General features: G+C 42.3%; 1 long non-coding RNA gene across 1 annotated transcript in view; it reads left to right on the forward strand.

Annotated features, from left to right (window-relative positions):
- Positions 1 to 467: 467 nt before the first annotated feature.
- LOC149862869 (uncharacterized) overlaps positions 468 to 18,761 on the forward strand; it is a 221,449-nt gene continuing 203,155 nt past the window's right edge. The window contains exon 1 of the long non-coding RNA XR_016443071.1: positions 468 to 571. This is a non-coding gene — a long non-coding RNA (uncharacterized LOC149862869). The remainder of the gene's footprint in view (positions 572 to 18,761) is intronic.

Raw genomic sequence — 18,761 nt, forward strand, 5'->3', positions numbered from 1 at the left:
ATGTCTCATTTTTGTTTAACTTAGCACTGTAGCAGCTTGTTCATGACTATGATGTACTATTTATCTGGGCTAAATAGGCCAGAAGAATTTGCTATAGTGAATCATACCTGTTGCACATCCAGTTCAATATCCTGTCTCAGTACCAGATGCTTCAGAACAAAGTAAAAGAAATCTCATATTAGGCAGACATGAGATAATTGCCCCTTTGTGAACACTTTATCCTAATCCTTGGTAAACATGAGGCTTTATCTCCCCTTTGATATTTTTCGTTAGCTATTAAAAGTGTGGGTATGCTTTTTTAAATAATAAATAATTAATTAATGTGGTAAGGGTTGTTAGTTACTTGTTTTTGTTCTGTTTTGTTCTCCTTACCTAGCATTGCAATAACTCTAGTAATGCTTAGTTTAGCTAGACTGTGGCTAGATTGTCCAAGTCCTGAGTAGAAGGCAACAGGGATCAGCACCTGCAAGAGCTCTGTTGCACTGGTCCTTTCCAATGAGATATGTGCACAGAATGCCTTGGATGATTCTTCCAGCATGTTAGCTGCATTTGGCAGGCTGGTGGAAAACAGGTAGGTGCAACTTTTATTTTCTTTTGTGTTCTCATTTTTGACAGAAGCAAGCTGCAGAATCTGTATGCCCTGAGGTTAGGGACTTCAATTACCAACAGTATGGGGAAGTATGTTTGGTGAGAGTTTTTTGTTTCTTTGTCTAGCTACTTAAGGGCCAACTATCTAGTCCTAAGAGAATTACATTGTATATATGGAGGCTGTTAATTATTATACAAATAATCTACCTAGGTTCTTAGAGTCATAATTTGGTCTGAGTTCTTCTGGTAAAATCTCACTTTCATATTTTTCTTTTTGTCTCTTTTATTTTTATTTAAGTAGGCAGATTAAACTGATACTCTAACATTTGTTTCTGAACCACTGATGCAGATGGAAATGTCATAGACTGTGTCTTAGTCATAAATGTTTAATTCTTTGTGTAAGGGAGGGATTTGTTTTTAACATTATTGACTTTTACACTTCCCTTCCCCTCCCCCCCACCCTTTTTTTTTCAGCATTACAGATGGTTTCATTTACCGTATGGTTTCGAAGCTAATGGTTAATTAAATCTATAATAACCCACCAAAATGTAATGCTCACTTTTAATTTTTTCAGTCTGGTTATTCAACCTGCATTTTTTATATAACTTTCCTTCATCAAAGGGTTTTCATTTGTTTCAGTTTAATTCACTGACAAAGAATTTAAGTTAACATTTACATTCATGTATTAAATAAAATACCACAGTATGATTACTTAAGAGTGGCTTAACTCTTTCTTATTCTACTTGGGAATAAGTACAAACATCAGGACTATGCTCAGAAATGTAAACTATTTCAATTTTTTTCCCTGAATTGTTCCTTATTGCTGACAATGTGTGTTGCCGCTCCAGTTCCACAAAATTCCTTCGTAACAGAGAAGGAAGTTCATGAGTTTGGGTCTCTTGCTGTTCGTGGGATGGATGTCACAATCAGCAATATGATATGTCAAGAACTGCATGGAGTTAAAAGCATGAGATGCTACAGTTCAGGATAAAGAGCTAAGGCTCTGTTATCAGGGCAATAACTGAATCATATTTTATGTGGATCGGTACAGAAAATTACAGTAACATACAGTGATCATTCAGCTATGTATTTCCTCTAAATACAGGAAAATTATCTTGAGCATATGGGATAAGTCAGAAGCCTAAATGAATCCCCTCTTGTGACATGGTTTTCATATTGGGCAGCACAACAGAATGAACTGGATACCTCCCAGAACTAAAACACCTGTTCAGCATCATCAGGGAAAATGGATATTCCATTCTTTAAGAAAATATCTGATTACCGTAAGGGTATCATGCATAGTAAAGTCATGGACATGTCAGACAGATGTGGACAGGCCTTTAGAAAGTTGACTAAGATGGCTAGAACACTTGTCGGTAGTATCAGTACCTGTCAGAACACTTGTCAGTAGTCTGAATAGTTATACACCACTCTGGTTTCACTTTGAGACCAGTACATGACTGAATGGTATTGTATCTATCAATTATCCTAGAAAACTCCAGGAATCTCTGAAGTGGGTGGTAGAAGAGTTTGGCAAAATGATTTTCCTGCCAAAGTGTTTTTTGGACATGGTATGCAGTATCTCATGCATTCATATGCATATTTATGCTATACATGCTTATAAACATTTTAAAGCATGTTTAGCACGTGTTGTCTCTGGAGTCAGTATGATATGATGTAAATAACCATTTTGGGTGTTGGATTCCTGTAGATCATGACCAATGATGTGCAGTATTTCCCAGAATGTAGCCTTTCAAATGCTGTCATTCTTTAGAGGTCCAACTGGGCTGAGTCTTTCAATCACTCAGGAACAATTTGTTTTGTTAAAATTATGCTTGCATACATTCATGTTTTAATTTTTTAGGAACACTAGTTTTAGCCAGTGGGTCAGAGAGAAATTCTTTTTAATACTGCAATAATGCTCGCCACCCTAGGATTTGACTTACTGCCATGAGTACTTAGAACTTCTCAGAAACAGTGAGAGTAGTACTCGGATCTCTTGGCTCCTATCACTGTAACTAAAAAGCAATCTCTGTTACAGTAAGTGTTTGCTGCATGGGGCCTACAGTGTTCAACTAAACAGTTTTTATTATATGTAATAGAGAGCAGCAGTTCCCATACACATTAGCCAGTCCACTGAAGTATATTCACATCTAAAATGATTAAATAACTTTCCTTGAAACTATCATACTATATTTAATGCATGCTTCCCAGCATGTGACACACTGTTACTTCCTTGATGAGGCTGACAGGTTTTCCATCATAAAGAAGATGGAGATGTTGTAAATATGTAAACAGTTTTCCATCATAATAAACCTCATCCCTGCAATGTTGTAAACACATAGAACCCCACTGTGACTCCTTTTCTCTCTTTCCACTTTTTTGCAACCTCGTGCCTTCAACAAAATAAAAATAAGATCTGTTGCAGAAAAGCCTGGTTAAAAGCTGAGAATATGATGTCTTAGAATGACTAAAATATTGAGTGAAATTAATCAGCTCCAGTAGTATCCACAGATCTGATGAGACTATATAATGAAAAGTTACAAATTCAGCTACTTTTGGCTATTGTTTCTACAGCCAGATTATTTTTTTAAAATAGAACTAGCAAAACAGATTAAATGTTTTTTAGTTGCTTTTGCCTTTGGCTGTATATGTTAATATCTTTGCCTGGGCTCTTTGAACCACTGTTGCAAAGTAGAGTGGCATCAACTGCAAAGCACAGTTTGCATTCATTTGTAAAATCCTCAGAGGGCTTCTTGGGATTCTTTGTAAGATGTTACTTAGTTTTTATAGTTAGAATACACACAGGTGAATCACTTGTGAACCCCAGAGTATAATTTTCTTTAATATCAATACATTGGCTGTATTTCTTGTTTGACATGATAGTTATACTGTGCAAAACATTTTTGCTTTTCAGGTCTTCCCCATGTACTCTATGTACATGTTGAAACGAGGAAGATTAGCACACTGTTTTTAGGCAATTCTCTCCTATCCTGCATTGTGACCCATTCTTTATGAAATCAGTACAGGCACTATACTAAGTACAGCTGAGCACAGTGAGAATAAGATGAGGCCAGTTATTTTTAAGTAGAAAATGCTTATACAGATGCAGGAAATCATCACTATTCACAGGTTTGGCATTTGTGGTTTCAAATATCTGTCAGTGGCACTGCGTTCATGCCTTCTTTGTGGCTTTCGCCATTCGCAGGGATCATGAGAAAGTATCCCCTGCAAATGGTAAGGGTTGCCTGTATCAATATGCATTTATGTATTTTTCCTAGAAAGGGAAAAGGTCTTTCTGCATGGTACCATAAACAGTTCATTAATCATTAAATCTAAAGCCATACCCTTCATTCCCCTGTTGAAACCATGTAAAACTGTTTTATTTTGCCTGGTTAATCAGTTTTTGACTCTTATATCACTAGTTTTTCCATGTGGATATTTTTATCTCTGTTCTACTCTTTTTCTTCATAGTGTCTGAAATAGTGGGTTAACTTATGTAATTCTTTAAAAAAATTAGATTTAATAAGGTATTGAGAATTAGATGGGTCAAAAAGCAAAATAAATGAATACACTGGGGTTGAGAAGATGATATTTGCATTGAATTAAAACTGCAACTTGAACTGAGCTGGGAACTAACAAAGTAAGTTGGTTGGCTTTCCATCAGTTTGCCTCTCTTAACTTTGAAAAGGCAATATTCAATATTGGCTGCAGGAGCAGAGAGGGTAGTGATGTGGCTGCACCCCACTTTAGGACTGGATCATGGTGTGAGAACCCTCTAGGGACTTTTTGTAAATTACCAAAGCACATGAGAATCCCCTCTTCCCCTCCATGCTCAGAGGCATTTCCCCTTCCCCTTCCCCTCCTTCCTGCCCTGCCCCACCTTGCTGCTGATGCTTTCTGCACTGTCTTGCTGGCACAGGGAGCTTCATTGCTGCTCCTTCCCACTCCAGGTGCATGGGGGCTGAGCTTACCTGGAATAGTAGCAGTGGTGATGGGGAGAGGGATCCACCGCCCCCCCCGGCCCTGTGGGCTGGGGCAAGCAGTGTGGGGGAATCCACCTGCCCACCCATCACTGCTGCTACTGTGCTGTTGCATTCCCAACTGAGTCCAGCCCCTGCACAGCCTGGCTGGAGCAGTCAGAAGTGACTCTGAAGCTTCCCCTATCACTGAGACAGTGGGGAAAGGATATGACTCTGACCAGGGAGGAAAGTGGGGGTGGAACTCTTGCATATTTTCAGGCCTTAAAAGTTCCCAGAGGCTCTCCTTGCCTAGTCTGTCCACACCAGTGGGTGCAGGGGAGGTGAGGGGTGCAGTCACCCCTACAGCATGGGTTGCTGTTCCTGCACTGCCATTTGCCAGTTCCTGGATCCATCTCTGATTGGCTAATTGTTCTGTATTCAAGGGTAAAGCAGTACAATTTGTTCTATTAACTGTATTTTAAGGTACCTTTTTCTTTCTCACAACTGATCAACTGTATATATTACCTTTCCATATGCTGCATTAGTTTACCAGTATTCCCTATACAGGAAGACATTTTGATTTGTTTTTATTATGTAGAAAATTAAAAGCAACCGTATAAAAATGGTATTTGAATCATTAAAAAAGAGAAAGGAAAGCTATGAAATCCACAAGCGCTACTTGTGAAGCACCTTATAAATGCAGGGATAGCATATTAATATATGGATGACATAATATACAGAAAACTCAGAGCAAACCCTTGGCCCTGGCCAAAGCCTGTTGAAAGCAACAAGAAGCTGTCCATTGACTTCAGTGATTTTTTTGGATTAAGCCCTCAGTGAATAAATGTATTGGGATTCTATTTCAGTGTTGGTCAAATTCATTTGCTGTTAGCCTTGGAAAGATTAATGTTTAGTCTTCTGTGTCGTATTTCTTTTTTTTTTCTTTCATCTTTCTGTGATTTTTTTCTGGCTGGGGATCTTCTGAGTTCTTGCTAGCAGAGTACAGTTTCAACAGGTCCATTGCCAATTTCATTCAAAAAGTAGTATAGAGCATTCTCATGAGCCAGTGCACAAGTGATCTCTTCATTTGCTGCACTGAGGACTTAGTACATTTTGTATCTTTCATGGGGAACAGAATGGGTCTTTTACTCATTCAAAAGATTTATCCCTTTGGAGGTGCTTGTTTAAACACAATCTGCTGTTTTTACTATTTGGAGAAGCCATATATAGATTAAAGCAATATAATTATTCAGTGGAAAGATTTTGTTCTTTTTATCAGATATTCTTGATGTGTGATTCAGTGACCTGGCTTGTTACTCACAACTTTTTTTTTAATGGAATCTTTAGCTACTTGAAGCAAAAATCTTTCCCCCCAATACTGTTATATTCATTTAGTTTTTCTAGGCATGTGCATGAAATGTGCAGACTCCATAGGTAGGAAGAGATATTGCAAAAGCCTGAGGTGAAATTGATCTAAGTTATACAGTTTTCTGTTAGTGGTGTAGTTTAGAGAAGGTAGGGAAGGGAACACACATTCCTTCTCTGGCTGCGAGTAGTGGGGGGATGACAGATCTTAGACCAGGTTCCACATGGTTTGTGTGTTAACTTCTGTTCTGTTACTGGTATAGACTCATTTTTGATCGCTTATACCAGTTGAAATGTAATATCTGTGCCTGGCCTATAGGTTCAAACCAGTTTTACTTTACCTCTCCTTGACAATTTCTTTTCAACTTGGAAACTTGGCCCCATTCTTACAACTGCAGCAAGATGTTGATGAACTCTTCTTGAAAATTGTGATATAGCGACTTTACAGGTAATACATCAGATTGAAAAAATAAGGAGAGTAATTCTTCCCCTCACCTAAATATTGTGTATATTTAATTTTGGTACAGCACTTCTGAAAATGCAATGTTTTTCACATTTAGAAACTACTTAGAACACTAGCCTTTGCAGTGTATATCAGTATTTTCTATCTGCAAACCTGAAAGGATTTTTTAAGAGCAGGTATCACAATTTTCATTTTACAGAAGATGACTGAGAGAGAGAAAAATGAACCAAGTTGCTTTTCACCCAGCTATGTGACTGTCTGATTCAGCTAGGATTGTTTCTTTTGTTTATCCAATGCAATCCCAGGAAGTTAAAAAGACACTATATTATTATTTGCAAATCTGATTTATTTTTCTCCCTAATCCAAATATCTCTGATATGTTCCATCTAGTTTACTCATAGGCCCAGTCATAATTTGACCCTCTTTTTAACTCTTTCTTAATTTGAAAGTCTGTTCTGGAGTTAAGAAATCATCCCCAATGAAAGTATCACGAAGTTGGTTGTTCCAGCTAAAGCTTCTGTTTTTCATGTATTTGTGTTATCTGATGGAAAAGTATTCAGCCAAAAAAAATTCTGGATCAAGAAAATTTGTTCATCAAAACTTTCAAGATATATTTCCAGCATAAAGCTGTCTAGTTGTGGGCCATGTAACTCCCATCTTTTCAAATATTTTGAACACTATTCTATCATTAATTATTACCTCCAGATATAAATAGCTATTTAAATCCCTTTTAAATTGCATGTAGTAACCATCAGATTTCTGTTTTACTTTTGTGTCTAATCTGTTCAGTTTAATTTACTACTAATTATTGCTTGCTTTCTACTTTACCCATATGTTTGTCTCCCTGGGGGGAGATGGACATAGTGGCTAAGTACAAACAGCCAAAGAGCCCAAGGCTGAATCAATTCAAGCGTTGTAGGTTAGTTGAAGCTGCATAGATTGAACCAAGAAGCAAGTGAACAGACATTCATTTTTTATTTTGGAAATGCAGCTGCATGCTTGCAGTGGCCCAGGCTAGAAGCTGGGGGTGGGTAGGGCATGCCTCCCTGCTCTGCTGGAGCAGGCAGCTTGGGCCAAGCCTAGTCCACCCCCTTGCAAGGGTGGGGTGGGGTGGTAGGGAAGGTGCAAAGCATCCTGGGATGCTAGGGGACTTGGAATGAACTTGAATCTGGAGGGGATCACAGGCAGAAGTTCAATAAACTGATTTAACTTAAATCAGTTAAGTCGGATATGACATCCATCCAGGTTAATCTTAACCCAGTTTGGGCCATTTTGAAAGCAGTCTATGTGCTCTGAGTCTGCTGTGTTAGAGATTTGAACTGGTTTCCGGTCACTTATACTGTGGTTTATGTGTAATTTCTGTCTCTAGCCAATTAGACTACAGAGGGTTAATTTTCAATGGTTATTATGCAGTGTTACCATTGAAGGACATGGACTGAATAATTATATGACTGTTAGTATAGGTAGTCAAAAAGCCCGAGACTGAATCGATTCAATCTTTGCAGGTTAGCCTAAGCTTCGTAGATTGAACTGATAAATAAGTGAACAGACATACACTTTTGATTCCAGAAATGCAGACACATGCCTGTAGTGACCCAGGCCAGAAGCTGGGGGGCACTAGAGCATACCTCCCTGTTAGGCAGACAGCTTGGACCAAGGCTAGCCCACCCACCCTGCAATATGGAGTTTGCAAAGGAGGTGAAAAGCAACTTGGGATGCTGGGGGACTAAGAGTTAACTTGAATGTAGAGGGAATCTGGGGCAGAAATTCAATAAACTGATTTAACTCAAATTGGTTAAGTCTGATACTACATCCATCTAGGTTTATCTTAAACTGGTACTGGTCATTTTGGTCATTTTGAAAGTGGTTTATGCCCCCTGAACTTCTGTTACAGCTTTTAAATGGTTTCCAATCACTTATACCGGTTTATGTGTGATTTCTGTCCCTAGCCCTAGTGAGAGGTTGATTACCCAAGCCACCGGTTTAGTTCAAGGAATCTTAAATAGAGCACATGGAAAATTAGTCACTCCATTGTGACTGAACAGATTAAGGGAAAGGCAGCAATTCCAGTCATTCTGGAATTGCAGCTGAAAGTAATGCATTTTGCAGTTGCTGAAGTCTGTGGTGCTGGTTTAATTGACTGAAGTGTTAATTAGTAAATTCTTCAAAACCAAGAGGTTATGATTGTAAATCCCACAGCTTCCTTCTGGGTTGCAGTTTCCAATTACAGACTCATCTCTGAATTTCTAGGTCATGAGAAAAGGTTTCCACCATTTACATGTATGTCCCTACAAGGGAGTGAAAGAAGTAATGAAAGCAAGGTTAGTCTGTGCCTACATAATTGATTTAGGTCACCACCTGACTAGACATTACAGAAAACTGCGCTGTCTCTCATGGAAGTTTATGGTATAGGCCTTGATATATGAGATCAGACCATAAGGTGACAGAGTAGAAGGTTCAATATCCTTTTTCTGAATATTCAAAGTTAGGTGATGAAACATCCTCTTCCATCTGCAGGACTGAAGTGTTGCATGGGGAGGAAAATCCTTCCTGGTTTGACTTGCTTTTCCTACCTCCTTTTTCCCCCCTTTAAGTCAAGGTGGTAAGGCCAAGACAGTATTGCCTCTTCCTCTCTGAGGGAAGACAATCTTAGGGATAGGTATCTTTTAGGACAAGGTGGAGATACATAGTTGGCTCTGAGTGGTCTATACCTCTGTTTTGTGTTCATGAAACACAATATGGATTTGGCTGAAAACCTAGATTTAGGGGCTCTCCAGAAAAGTCTTAACGAAAACTGGCTTCTTTCAAAATCAGACTCATACTAACAATGATTTTAAATAAGTCTGGACAAATGACATTCCAGAAGTGCTGTAGCTGTTCAGTGAAATTGATCTACCAGCAATCTAATTAATAAGAATGTCAGTTTCAGTGGGAAGCTACAAGGAGCTCCTGAGGTACCCAGAAGGTGTTTCCTTACTTTACCATCTGCAGCCCCAAGGCATGCCTAGCAAGATCGCCTGAGAACCCTTCCTTGAATTTTGTGGAATTTCATTAGATTCAGGGTCTTTCAAATGGAGTCAGTAAACTGACTTGCTTCATAACCATTTCAGTGAATATTTCAAACAATCGCTACTGCAGATCATGAGTGCAGTAAGGAAATAAGGGAGGCAACTACAACTTGTGCACTAACATTACGTAATAAACATATTAGTTGCACTGATGTCTAGAAGCCCCTTAGCTTCCTGCGAAGCCCATTGCTCATGTGAATCCTAATGAGTGGTTCAGGAATGAGTCAAGGAGGTCAATGAGTAAATTCTGTGATAGATCTTCAGCATTAATAGATATATCTCCTTATCTGTTGTAAAAATAAAGCAATACCATTTTTCATTATATTAATGAAGGAACAGATATTGTGAAAGAATTTCTATTTAACTTAAGTCTTTTATGTTAAATCTGTTAAGCAATTACTTATTTGGCATTTAAATATATGTTATTATTTAAGCAATTTACCTTAGATGGAATTTTCATGTGGTCTATACTGAACATAGGTATGTACCTGTGTCTGATTTTTGCTTAGAGCTATTTGCATTTCTGATCTGAAGACCAGTTGGGGCACCATTCTGCAGTATGCCTTGATGCTGCACTATGATGATTCTAACTAGATCTTTTCAAACACTGGCCAGCCTAACCAGGCAGGAATTATTTTAAAATTATTTTCAATTTTTAAAAATTGGTTTGGAAAATTTTAATTCAAAAATAGAAAAAGGGAAAGGAAAGTATTGATTAGGAAAGACCTTGATTAGAAGCTGTAAAAAAGTCACAATTTTTTCATTAATATGAAATATTAATATATTTTCATTTTTGTTTTGAAGCCTAAGGGAAAAGAAGCCTAACAAGTGTTCATCCTAAACATTTCCAGCACCTCTGTTTTGCTATAGGTAATGGAAGCAATTGTCAAAGGCAACCTGAAAAGCTCAGTCACACTGGAGAGTTGGGGCTCAAAATATTCTGATCGTGACTCTTTGTTCTTAACTGACCTGCAACTGCAAGTAGGTTAAAGTAGGGTGGGAGGAGGAAAAAGAGCTTCAACCTGTGCTCCTGGTAGAGACACTGATTTCTGTTATATTATGGCTCTTGCCCTCTCTTAGTCTCCCTGACATGAGTCTTTCCCCTGTGACAGCACTATGTTAGAACTGGACAGAAAATGAAAATCTGTTTCCACAAAAAGAGATTAAAACACTCATCAGAAAAATTATCTCCCTCTTAATAGGAATAGACAGTAAAGATAAGGATTTTTTTTTGTTTGCTGTTAGATTTTCCAGAAGAATTCCATGTTAGGAAAAATGAAACAGGATTTATAGGTTAGCTGACTGCCCACCAGTGGGTTCTTGTCAATTTCACTTTTTCCCTGTAGACACAAAATGAAATTGAAAAGAAACTTCCAGGTGGGCTGTCAGAGGCTGGGCCCTGAAGGCACTGTACTTCCCTTCCATCCTCCTAGCCTGACTGGATGGCTCTTGTCAGTCTCACATTCAGAAAGTGAAACTGACAGGAGCCTTCTGGGCAGGCAGTGGGGGAGCAGTAATTTTGATTCTTCCTTTTCAAAGTGGGATTTTGTTTTAAGCAAAATTGAAATTTCATATAAAGGTCTCTTTCACTGGGAATTAATCTGATGGAAAATTCCTAACCAGACATGCTTTATATTCTTATATATGTAAATTACTAGTTAATAGCTAAGGTACTGATAGAAGCCAGCAAAGATTCTGTAGCACAGTTCCTGGGTTTTGTAGAAACATACAACTTTTTTAGCTATGCACTGCATTTAGCTTCCTCTGACAATATCTCTTTATAGCCATTCTACACTGAGGAGTACAAGTCTGATGGAACAAGTGTCAGTGCTGGGAGGTAGCAGAGCAGAGATTTTCTCCAGGAAAACACTTTATACAGAACAATGAAATTAGATAATTAAAAATTTAATTAGAACTCAATAATCATGGTCTGAAAGAATAACAAGGAGTATGGATTGAGGGACAAGAATGTTACAAATACCGGCACTGGGGTATAACAACCCTTGTTACTGCAAAACCAGGAAAACCCGCTACTTGGATACAAGAAATAAGGAAAAAGAAAGTGTGGGGAAGTGATACATGGAGAATGGAAACTGTAAGGAAAGGGTAAAGGAACCCTATGTGTCTGTGCATTCCTTGAAGTCTGAAATGTTGAGTGGTTTTGAATTTAGTTTTGAGCTGTTAATTCAGATTTCTCAATCAATGTTAGGGAGTGCTTATTGCTTTAATATTGACTATACATAAAGAACCCAAGAAGCTATGAATGAGAGAAGGTTTGAGCTTTGGAATTTAGATCTGGTTGCACATCCAGTTTGCTCCAAATGCTAGGACTACTTAGAACATAGTTTTAGAATGGCTTATTATGAGCAAAAAATTAGTTAAGAAGACCTGAACAAAACTTTCAGATTTCAGTATGTCTTCTTGTGCTGCTGGGAAATTTAGATCCAGCACTGAATGCTTTGGGCCCATCTCTCCTTATTAATCCCAGAAATGACATCTGTATAGATTGTCAATAGGATTCCTTTAATTTAAAACTGGACTATTGCTCCAGCCAAATTTTACCAAACACCACACTTCTGGTACTGTCCTTGGCAGTGGAAAAAAAAAGTGAGCATCTGACAAGCTGTGGACTATAAATAGGAGACGTAGCATTCTTCAGTGGGTCCATGTCAATGCAGTTTCACAAAGGAATGATTAGACTACTTTGGTATTTATTCATTGCTAGGGACCTACCCAAATTGATGTGGCAGATGGGCAGTTGTGCAGACTGATCACAGCACTGGCTGCCTTTTTCATGGGCTTATTGTGGCAAACCCAACTTCCACTGCTAATTGGCTGAGGGGCCCCAGTGCCACCACCCCTCACCACTGATTGGCCAAGAGGGCTGCCTTTGTAACCCCACCCCTCCCTGCTGATTAGTGAAGAGGGCTGCATGAAGGGCAACATTAATTGGTGGAGAGGGGCAGGGCAGCACAAAAGGCAGCCCTTTTGGCCAGTCAGTGATGGAGAGAGAAGCAGCAGCCACCATCTTGGTTACTTCCCAGCAGCTTGTTCCCCCACATCCCCAGCAGGCTGCAAGGCATTTTATTTTTAGTAAGGTTGGGTTTTTTTTTTTTTGGAACTCCACTCAAAATTGCAGAAACTGCTGGTTTTTATGATGCTTATCGAAAACAACATTTTTCATGGTTTCTGTGAAAATTGCAAAATTATGAATTGAGTAGGTTCTCTGAATTATTCACCCTATAAATTAACATCCGTTGCTGTGAATATGATTTTTTTTTCTCCTTGTGGTATCTTTTCAATGGGAATAAGCTGCCAGATTTTAATGGCTTAAAAGTATAGTAAAATAGAGCATTGGGCTGTATGCCTTTCACACATTCAGTGTCATACAACCAGCGTGTTTCACTATTTTTATTTTTCTCCCTTGCTAACTTCAAAAACCCGTGTGGAACTAGCCATCCTGTCAAAAGAATTGAAAAGGTCAAAGGAGCAGACAAAGCTGTCATGCACAGAATAGCAAGTGTTCAAATACTGGTACCTCATTCTCATGACACACAGAATGAGGAACCAGGGAAATGTGTATTACCTAAACTAGTAAGATTACTACTGACACAACACACCAGCTTCTTTGCCTTAAGTCTCAAAAAGCTTGTTTGGTTGATTTATAGATAGATCTTTATATTATCATAGCAGCTATTATCATAGCCCTGGAGAAAGAAGCAACTAGCTGTGATATCACCCAGTAAAGCTGCATGAAAAATATGTGCACTGCTTGTGAATCTGGTTGAAAAATCTAATGATGGAAACTAGTTCTCCACTTGGATTTGTATCTGTGACCTTCAAAACACATAGTGACCTCCATTTATGATAAAACAGCATTTTTGAGAGACTGAGAGTTCAGAGCTCATAGAAGTTTCTAAGCCTACATGCTGGCTTATCTAACAAAAGCAGGCAGTGGGGAATAGCTTCTTTGTTTCTGTTTGCATAAGCAAGCATCTTGTATAAAGTTCCATTGATTTCCATTATGACAAAGGAACCTTTTTGATAATAAGCGTTACAAAGGGTACCAAGCACTATATGTTTAATAAAGAACCTAACATGCAAAGATGTCAGTTTCGTCTAAACTGAAGACCTCTTCCTTTTCTCAATGAAAAAGATTGTTGATCTTATTCCATTAATACTGGATGGATAATGATACCCAGAACTTTTTTCTGTGAAATATCTAGAAAAGTAAACCTGCAAGTGAAGTTGTATAATTGACAAATCCTTCTAAATCCTATACTTATAGGTTCACCCCCAACTAATCTCTTCCTTCTGGTAGCAAAATTTTACTTTATAGTTAAAAAATATTTCCCATGTCACTTTCTTTATCCATAAGTTGTTTGGATTTCACTTGATCTGATTTAGAAACTGCTAACAAGCACTGTATTACACAGAATAAATCTGTACAGTTAGACTGTGTAATCTCAAATAACAGGGGAATGGATTTTGTGTGCTTGCAACTGATGGAAGCAGTAAATGCTTATGAATAACCAGAGATAAATTTGCAAAGTTTGCAAAGGGGCATGGGCAGCAGGTGTGCACATATCTATTTGACACATAATTATACAGATGGACATATTACGTATAAAATGTTTTAATTTTGTTTTTCAGTATTACCAGTTGAATTATTTTCCTATAATAACAGAGAACACAGTAAGCAATATATTATTGTCAGCAAATGAAAGTGGAAAAAGAGGGAGGAAGGAGGGAAGGAAAGAAGGACTTTGACTTTTAGCTACTTTATTCAGGGGTTCAGGGTACAGAAAGTTGGTCTGTCCGGGGTCCAGGTCCAATATACACAGTAAAGACAAACAAATCGCCTTCAAACCAAAAGCACCATGCCATTACATTCATAACATCACATCACGACAGACACTGCCGCAGTATTACATGTTATGCCTAACATGTCATTATGTGGTCGGGACACCCGGCCACATGGTCGTACAGACTAAAGTCCTCTATAAACAAACAATTCCTACCCTGCTCTGTCCAGTAGTACACGTAACAAAACCTTCAACTTCCCCCACACAGAAAAAAAGAAAAAGCAGCCTGGTGAGCACCCAGGACACAGCGTGAGCTTGGAGTCGCAGTCTGCCACCAAGCCTGCTCAGTTGCCCAGACCAGTCATACCATCAGAGCGCGTATTGAAGACTGCCATCCTCCACATGGCACAATACCCCCTCAGGGTCCCAGCATGCCTCAAGGGTGGGCACTGCCCACTGTAGCACAGTGTGCTCAAACTCCAGTGAGAAGCGTGCCCGTACCAGAAGGCCGAAAAGCTTCAGGGCATCATCTGAGCCGGTCCTGGCAAGCCAGTTATGGTGACAAAGAGGGGCCACAGGCAGGGACAATCAAGGAAGTTATGAAAGATGTTCTCCTCAATGCCCCCAGGGCAGAAGGAGCAGGTTGTCAAGGCTTTTGGGTCAAAGTGGGACACAAACGTGCCAGCAACTAGGATGTCATGCAGCAACTGCCACTGCAGGTTGCCAGTCGTCTTGGTGGTTGGTGGCTTGTACAATGTGTGCCAAGCCAGCTGGGCCAGAGGGGAATCTGGTGGCCCCAGGCGCTGTCACCATGGTGTATCAGGGTCGCTCGCCAGCACTTGGGCATGGTGGATGTGAACAACCCAGGCATACAGGCTTCTACACAACACAGAAGCAAAGGGGAAACCCATGTCACTATTGGGGGGGCATGAGGAGCATCAGCAGATTGCCAGGCCTGCTGGCCAGCTCACCAGCCATGGCTGGGACAACCAGCATTGGGGGGAAAGCCTCACTCAGGGCATCCATGGTGAGAGGGACTTGGTGCACCCGGAGATGGTCATCCACGGTGGCTGCTGCCTCCAGCAGGAGGGCAGCCTGGATGTCATGCAGAAGACAGCTCAGTGGCACTGATCCCATAAAAATCTATCAGGAGGCACTGGAGTCTCTTGAGTAGGTCCTGCGGTGGGTTGAGTATGGTGTACCAGTGTCACATGTTGACCATGAGGTAGGAGAGGTTGAGTAGGTGCAGCACTACCACTCCAGGCAGGCCTTCACCCCCTCCTCAAGGTCATCCCAGTTGCATGCCATGAAGGTCAGTGGTCCCAGGAACATTCCTAGGACCTTGAGGCCCTCATAGCACCAGGTGAAGCCCCCCAGCAAATCCGAGGGGGGTCACACTGATTCATGCACCAAGCAGCAGGTTATCACTCTTGGCCCAGTTGATACAGGCCAAGGAGGCACATTTATAGGCTTGCTGGCAGTCTGTCAGGGCCTGCACATCTTCCTGGGTATTAAAGATGATGGTAGTATTGTCTGCATATGCTGACAGCCAGAGCGGAAGGCGAGGCCAAAAAGTTCACTGGCTGTGAGTAGGTCACGCAGCAGGAACAGGTTGTCTTGGGTGGTCCTGCCTGGCACACAGTAACTCTGTTCAGGCCCAGTAACAGAGGCAATGATGGTGCAGAGGTAGGTCACCAGTGCTTTGGCCAGAATCTTGTAGTCCATGCAGAGCAGGGAGACAGGCCACTAGTTCTTAATGCAGCCAAGATCTCCCTTCTTGGATGGCAGCTGATTGGCAGGACCTTGTCAGCAAGGCTCTCCTTGAAAATGCACAGGAGGCAGGTGTCGAGGAGAGGCCAGAAAGTCTTGTAGAACTTGCCAGGTAACCTGTTGAGGGCTGGGGCTTTGCTGGAGGTGAGGCCAGCTGCGGCAGCTGCCAGCTCCTCCAGAGACAATTCCCACTCAAACTCCCAGGGCACAGAGATGTGGCAGAACCTCGTAGAGTTCCCGTGTGGCCTTGGGGCAGGATGGCTCAGTTGCAAACAAGTCACAATAGAAGGCAATGGCGTGCTCACGTGCTTTTCCCAGGTCCATGATTACCCAGCCCTTGGGGGTCTTGAGGTGATCTAAGACTTCACTTGCTGTGCACCGGCACTCCAGCCTGAAGAAGAAGCAGGTTGGGGCATTGGTGTCTGCCAGCTCTTGGCAGCAGGTGCAGATCCCCACTCTGTGGTCCACACTTTCCACCAAGTCATGCAGGCATTTCTTGCGCAAACGGAGGCTCTTGCACAATACCACATCACTGCCAGCAGCCAGCAAGGTGGCCTTGAGCTCTGCCACATCTTTCTCCAGCTCCCAGATACAGTGGCACAGTTCATTTGTGGCTGGCTGGGTGTACTGCTGGCAAAAGGACTGGGTCTGTACCTTGCCCACACCCCACCATAGCTTCCAGGAGGAGTAGCTCAGTCTCGCGGCCTTCCACCTCCACCAAAAGTGAGCAAAGCAGTCTTGGAAGTAGAAGTCTTGAAGCATGCTGATGTTGGAGCACCAATAAGTCACCCACATGCAGGTTCTCTCTGGTAGGCTCCGTTCACAGCAGGCCAGGCCATGATCTGACAGGCCTAAGGGAATAATGTGGCCTCTGTTCAGGAGTGGCAGATGGTGCCTGGTGACATAAAGGCAGTCAAGTCGGTCTCCAGGGCAGACTGCAGCTTATGGGCTGAAGGCAGGTGGGGCTCAGGCCCTGTGTAGTCAAGCAAGTAGTCAATGGTGCAGTAGTGTCATGCAGGAGGGCAACCAAGGTCTCAAAGAAAGCGACCCTCTCCTGTCCATTTGTGGGTGCATAGATGTTGATGAGTAGCAGGTGGTGTGGTAGGGTGACATGGATAGTCAGCAGTTGGCCGAGGACAATCTCCTGCCACTGCTGTATCATGCTGTAGTTGTGGTGATAGGAGAGTTGTGACCCCAGTGCTAAGGTTGGTGCGATGGCTCAGAAACAAGTGGCCTCACCAGGCAGTGTGCCAAATCACCTGGTTGAGCCAGTTGGAATGTGTCTCCTGGAGGAAGGTGATGGCCAGTTGCTTCTGGGACAGGAGCTCCAGGATGGCCTCCCATTTCACTGGATCTCAACAGCTGTTGATGTTAAAAGTGCCAATGGTTGTGGCTACCATGAGTGTGGCTATGAGAGAGAAAGAGCAAAGCAAGGTCTGGGTGGAAGAGTGAGCACCCAAGAGTAGAGCAAAAATAGCAGAGACAGGTCAGAGAAGGCCTATCATGTCCTACTCTACTGCAGGGACCCCCCCCACCCCAGCTCAATTTGTCTCTCACCTGTGTGCAAGCTTCAGTAAGCCATCTGCTAAGTGCCTAGATTTTGTTGCATAAGTTTGGCTGCAGCTCTGGAAGCCTTGACAAAGAATTTAGGATCTGCGCACCACTGGGTGATAGGCCCCGCTACATTCTTCTGTCCTTTGGTCTGCTTCAAAAAGGCCAGGAGACCCCCATAGTCAGGGCTGACCCAGGGGGATCTGCCAACATGGGCTGGCCATTTCTGACAGAAGCAGGGTGAGGCTTCACCTCAGGTAGTAGCTCACTCTCAAATTCAGAGTCTGCACCCTCAATGCCTAGACACATCAGCCTCCTCTCATTGCCCAGGTTAAGGACTGGCTACAAGAGAGCAATCCCCACCTTCTTGGATGGGGAGAGGCCATCCTGCTCTCAAGGACACTTGCCAGAAAGCTGGATCTCCATTTCACTAGGTTCCTCATCCAATTCGGTAGGCTGGAATTAAACCAAGAGATTAGCAGACTTTTCTGCTTCCCCTTGGGTTGGGCTTCCAGAAGAGAGGCATTCTGTGTCACTTTTACTGCCACCTAACTCCAGAAGCTGGGAGACGGGTGAGGGGTTGGTGACCACTGCCATCGCCTCCCCTGCCTCCAAGTCGTCCCCATCTGCGGTCACATACAACACGGTCACTGGAATAATAGGCTGAGCAGGGTCAGGCTCCCCAGCAGAGGCCCCCCTGGCGCTGGCTGACGAGGGTCCTGGCGGGGATGGGGTGTCCTGAGAAGCCCCCTTCACCTTCCTCTCTTTGTTCTTCTTCCTAGTGGCAGGCAGCCCACTCTTCATAGTGGAGGGGCTATGCTGCTCCCAGCCTGGCTCCCTGGGGCCAGCCACCTCAGACAAGGCTGTGGTGGAGGACAGCTGGGAGAAGGCCTGAGCCTCATCATCTGAAAGGGCCTTGGCACTACAGTCACCTGCCACCCCAGGCACCTCGGTCAGGATTTTTGGGGCAGGCAGGAGGGCAAGTGGAGACATCAGCTCCTCCACCTGGTGGGGCCTTTGTACTGGGGGGGGGTGGGCACGGTACGTGGAATGGGTGGCAGAGAGGACTGGGGAGTAGTCCCAGTGCCTCTGCTCGATGGTGCTCCCATGCTTGAGACCCCAGCCCCCTCAGATGGAACGGGTGAAAGGAGGTCAGGAAGAGCTCCCAACCTCACTGGGTGGGGCCTGT

Source organism: Crocodylus siamensis, chromosome 6 (genome assembly GCF_052110815.1).
Source record: "Crocodylus siamensis isolate JL-2025a chromosome 6, ASM5211081v1, whole genome shotgun sequence".
Taxonomy (NCBI): Eukaryota; Metazoa; Chordata; order Crocodylia; family Crocodylidae; genus Crocodylus; species Crocodylus siamensis.